Raw genomic sequence first — 5,551 nt, forward strand, 5'->3', positions numbered from 1 at the left:
ATGGCGTCTGAAGAGTGATGTAAGACACAAGCACATTCCTTGCAGCTGGCTTCCCAGTGGCCAGCCTCTAAGCCCGGGGCCCTGCCCCACTTTTTAGGGACAATTGGTGTGTCTTCTGTTTGATGAGAAGGAACAGACACCGTCAAGAGAGACTTTGAAAGTAGAGTTGACAGGGTTTGCTGACAAACTGTGGTGACTGACAAGTGGGATGAAGTGTAGTCGGTAGCCATAATAATAATAATAATAGTAATAATTTCACCAATAATGAAGAATCCCACCCAGCAGGTGACTGGAGCAGCCTCAGATCTGGCTCACGAGAGCCGATGGCCAAACTTTCCACAAGTTGCAAGCTGGTTGTAAAAACACAGCCTTTATTTAAAAAAATTATGCGCACTTGTAATTAAGTAAATCGCAATTAAGTAAATTATAATTGATTGCGATTTGGTAAATCACATTAGAAGCAAAGATTAAAAACACTCAAATACTTATTTTTGAGTATTTGCTCTATGACCCGTTCTATTGAAGCGATCTCCATCTACTGCTTTTGTTTTCCAGAAATTCTAAAGAGTGTAGAGGGGAAGATATACCACACAGACCTCCCCAGTTCCTCATCCAGTGATATTGCTGATCAGTAGCTTGAATTAGGTCATGACAGAAGTATTGACTGCACAGAAATTAGCAATGCCATAAATCAGTGCTTGCTACACCTTTACCAGCACAGCATTGGGAGTATCCACTTTCTGACTTGGGCATCTAGACAGGTAATGTCTCTCTCTTTAGTAACTAAGGGGATATTGAAGAGCAGAGTTAAGAAAGAATAAAAAATATTAAGGTTAAGCCGGGCAGTGGTGGCGCACGTCTTTAATCCCAGCACTCGGGAGGCAGAGGCAGGTGGATCTTTGTGAGTTCAAGGCCAGCCTGGGCTACCAAGTGAGTTCCAGGAAAGGTGAAAAGCTACACAGAGAAACCCTGTCTCGAAAAACCAAAAAAAAAAATAATAAAAAAATAAAAATTAAGGTTTTGTTTGGAGTGTGTGTGTGTGTGTGTGTGTGTGTGTGCATGTGCAAGCATGCCTGTGATCATTTGTGGAGGCCAGAGGTGGATGTTAGGTGTCTTCCTCTGTCATCCCCCACCTTTTCTTCTCAGGCAGGGTCTCTGGCTCACTGAATGTGCAACTGGCTGTTTTGTACTATTACATGCACTACTATGCCCAGCTGGGAATAAGTGGGTGCTGGCAATGTGAATTCAGGTCCTCATGTTTGTAAAGAAAACACTTCCCTCACAGAACCATCCCCCAGCTCCATGAAATAGTAGTGCATGTCTGTAAAGCCAATGCTGGGGACCAGAGAGAGGCAGAACCCCAGGCCTCACTGGCCAGCCATTCTATGCAAAACAGTGAGCTGCATGTTCAGTGAGCGAGAGACCCTGCCTCAAAAGAAAAGGTGGGGGATGATAGAGTTTTGAGAATATTAAAGGTGAGGGGTCTGTGGAATAGCCAAGGGAGTATGAGAGTGACTGAAATTTAGGAACTATTTTTAACTGATGAAAGAGGTCAGAAGAAGCACATAGGAGTAGGGGAAGGCAAGTTAGCAACCAAGAATGCATTGCTTCAGATTTTTATCAGACTCCTTTTTCCCACCTAAAGAAAATTGTTGCCACGCTCATGCCTAATTCTGTAGCAGTTTGTTTACATTTCATATTTCTTTGGGTGTGGAGATCAAACTTCGGGCCTCACACACTGTAAGCAAGTACTCTACTATTCAGCCTACTACACCCCTATCCTTCAACAGTAATTTTAAAAGGACATTTGTCCTCATTAAGTCCATCTAAAGAATTCGGCATCACACTTTCACGCTGACTAGGTTATGCAATGTCAAATTAAGTTACCTAGCTACAGTGGTACCCACAACTTCCAGAAACCTGTTGGGGCACATAGCTGAGACTCAGTAAGTATATAGTATAAGTAAAGCAATGGGAGCCAAAGTTCAAGAGTTTTCTGTAAGTAGCTCACAGAGTTTGGAGACCGGTGAGTAGCAGTGTGTATTTCTGGAACTAAGGAGTCAATTGAGGGCTCCTTCTGCTTACAGCAGCAATGGCCAGGCATGTGCTCAGCTATCCTCAGACACTGGGTTTCTGCAACTAAGTCTCAGTCCTTTTTTTAAAAGCTGTTTTTGGTTTTTATTTATTTGTTTATTTATTTGTTTTTTGTTTTGTTTTCTCCGTGTAGTTTTGATGCCTGCCCTGGAACTCACTCTGTAGCCCAGGCTGGCCTCGAACTCACAGAGATCCACCTGGCTCTGCCTCCCGAGTGCTGGGACTAAAGGCATGTGCCACCGCCACCCAGCTTAAAAGCTGTTTTTATTTATTTTTCTTTGTATGTGTTTATATGTTTGTGGGTGCGTGTGTGCATGCCACAATGCACATGTGGAGTCAGTTCTCTCCTTTCCCCAGTGGGTACCAGTGATGGAGCACAAGTTGGGAGATTTGACAACAGACTCCTTTACCTGCTGAGCCATCTTCCTGGCCCAGGTCTCTTAATTTTAGAAAGTGACTGCAGTGGTTGGAAAGAAAATGGCCCCCAAAGGGAGTGGCACTATTAGGAGGTGTGGCCTTGCTAGAGTGGGTGTGGCCTTGTTGGAGGAGGTGTGTCACTGTGGGGTGGGCTTTGAGGTCTTTGTTGAAGCTGTATTCTGTGGTATGCAGTTCACTTCATGTTGCCTGTGGGTCAAACAGTAACAAGAATCCTTGTCTGTAACACAGGAACTGGAAAAACAAGAGAGAGTATCAATTTGTCCCACGTGATTCAGACAACTCAAGTTTTTTGGTTTTTGCCCCTCTGAGGCTATCTGTAAATGACTGCAAAGGGTGTGGGCTGGGAGATGGCTCAGTCGTTAAGAGCACTTCCTTCACCCGGGCAGTGGTGGTGCCCGCCTTTAATCCCAGGACTTGGGAGGCAGAGGCAGGTGGATCTCTATCATCAGTTAGGTGTGTATGCATGCTCGTGCTAGTGGTCAGAGGTGTTGGACACTGGAGCTGGAGTTACAGGCAGTTGTGAGCCACCTAATGTGGGGTCTGGGAATCAAACTCAGAAGACCAGCATGTGCTCTTAACCACTAAGCCATCTCTCTAGCCCCTGATTACTCTCTTCTATCTATTTATCTATCTATCTATCTATCTATCTATCTATCTATCTATCTTTTTTATTTTTATTTATTTATTTATTTAGTTAGTTAGTTTTTCAAGACAGGGTTTCTCTGTGTAGTTTTGGTGCCTGTCCTGGATCTCACTCTGTAGACCAGGCTGGCCTCGAACTCATAGAGATCAACCTGGCTCTGCCTCCGGAATTCTGGGATTAAAGTTGCACACCACCGCCGCCCAGCTCTCTCTTTTGTTTAGTATTAACAGTGGTGGAGTACTGTTTAGTTTGTTTGTGACTTCCTATTTAAAGAGCACCTGAGCCAGGCGGCTTCTTCTGACTTAGCCATGGTGATCAGTTTTATCTGTCCATGTTTCCCGAGAAAAGTCAATCCAGAGAGAGGTAGTTAAGTTTCTTTAACTTATGTAAGTGTGTGTTTATTTGAGTTTTATTTTGAAACAGGGTCTCACTTTGTAGCCGAGGCTGGCATGGAGCTCACTGTGTAGGCCAGTGTCTTTGAATTCATAGTGATGCTCTTGCCTCAGCCTCCCAAGGGCTGGGATTGCAGGGGTAAGGCTATCAGGCTTTATTTTTTCTTCCTTTCTTCCTTCCTTCCTTCCTTCCTTCCTTTCCTTCCTTCCTTCCTTCCTTCCTTCCTTCCTTCCTTCCTTCCTTCCTTCCTTCCTTCTTTCTTTCTTTCTTTCCTTCCTTCCTTCCTTCCCTCCTTCTTTCTTTCTTTCTTTTTCTTTTTTTCTGGGTTTTGTTGTTTGTTTGTTTTTTGAGACAGGGTTTCTCTGTGTAACAGCTCTGGCTATCCAGGAACTTGATTGATAGACCAGGCTGGCCTCTAACTCACAGAGATCCACCTGCATCTGCCTCCCAAGTGCTGAGATTAAAGGCTTGACTTCCTTTTTTTTTTTTAATTAAAAGAATATTTAGTTAGTTTTTATTGAAACAGTGTCCCTATATATAGACTAGGTTGGCCTTAACTTGTAGCCATTCTCCTGCCTCTGTCTCCCAAGTGCTGGGCTTACAGGCATAAATCATTGTACCCACCCCTTCTGAAGAGTATTTCTTTCCTTTCTTTTTTTTAAAAGACAGGGTCTCCTTATGTAACCTTGGGTGGCTTGGAACTCATTCTGCAGACCAGGTTAGCCTGGAACTCAGAGATCTATCTACCTCTGCCTTCCAAGTGCTGGGATAAAAGGCATGTGCTACCACACCTGGCTGGTTTTCATTTATTTTTAAATTACATCTATCTATCTTTTTTTTTAAACTCTCAGTAGGACCCTGAAAATGGAGAATGGTTGTTATAGCACATGTTCCGGGATAACAAACCAACATACACCAAGCAATGAGCCATGGTGTGAAGGACGCTTACTAGCAGCCTAATCAGGCTGTGCAATTGAGACAAAAACTGGAGTTTGAGGAAGTAGGATGTCAATGCAACTGAGAAGAGCTGAGAACCAGGATCTGAAGATCGTTCGCTTCCGCTGCGGAAATGTTGCCTGAGCAGTTTCCTCTGTGGACGGGGACTTGCAAGGTGGGCACCCGTGAAGGAGAGCCATTGCTGATCACCACGGCTAAGCCAGAAGAAGCTGAAGGAAACATTAGGAACTGGGTTACTTTTTCTGTAAATGTGATAACTGAACCCTAGGTAGATAGGGTTGTGAGGAGAGTCATATGTGAATCCATGAAAACCCCAAGTGAGCTAATTTAACCAAAAGGGGCTTATTTTCCTCACCCAGGCAGAGGTCTGGAGGACGTGCCTGCACATAGCATCCATTCTCCAAGCTCTGTGGATCTTTTCATGTCACTCTCCTTTTGAAGATTGGTTTCGTGTGTGACACATCACTTCAGGTTGTATGACGACTGTCTCATCCCTATCGTCACATCTGTGTTCCAAACAGGTTGAAGTGTGAGGAAGGAGTGTTATCTACATCAGGAAACAAAGACCTTTCTAGAAATCCCCAACAGGTTTCTGCTCGTGTGGAAGCCACGTATCACACAGACATACTGGCTCAAGGAACCTGGCCGAGCAAACATTGCAGATGAACACACGATCCAGATGAGCATCAACCTGAGTGAAATTTAAAAAGCAAGAGAGCAGGGGAATGGTTAGGAAGGGAACCAGTACCGTGCGGCATGTATTCTAAAATATGAGTATTATTATTATTTAATAAGGCAGAGCCAACAGACAAAAAAGTAACTGTCATTGGAAACACAGGGGCTGGGGTTGGGGAGACGGCTCAGGGGGTCAAGTGGTTGCCTTGACAACATAACGACCTGAGTTCAGATTCCCAGCACCCACCTAAGAGCCAGGTAAGGGTCTGTAGGCCCAGCATTGGGACGGGAGGGGTGTGGACAAGACAGGCAATTCCCTGGAGCTTATTGACCAGGCAAGCTAACCCTTTC

General features: G+C 44.5%; 1 long non-coding RNA gene across 1 annotated transcript; it reads left to right on the forward strand.

Annotated features, from left to right (window-relative positions):
• The first annotated feature begins 297 nt into the window (after positions 1–297).
• On the forward strand, positions 298–5,110 carry LOC131894052 (uncharacterized). Its single transcript, XR_009374827.1, has 2 exons — positions 298–761; positions 4,423–5,110. It is a non-coding gene; the product is annotated as an uncharacterized LOC131894052 (long non-coding RNA).
• Positions 5,111–5,551: the final 441 nt, after the last annotated feature.

The sequence above is a fragment of the Peromyscus eremicus genome, chromosome 17, assembly GCF_949786415.1.
Source record: "Peromyscus eremicus chromosome 17, PerEre_H2_v1, whole genome shotgun sequence".
Taxonomy (NCBI): Eukaryota; Metazoa; Chordata; class Mammalia; order Rodentia; family Cricetidae; genus Peromyscus; species Peromyscus eremicus.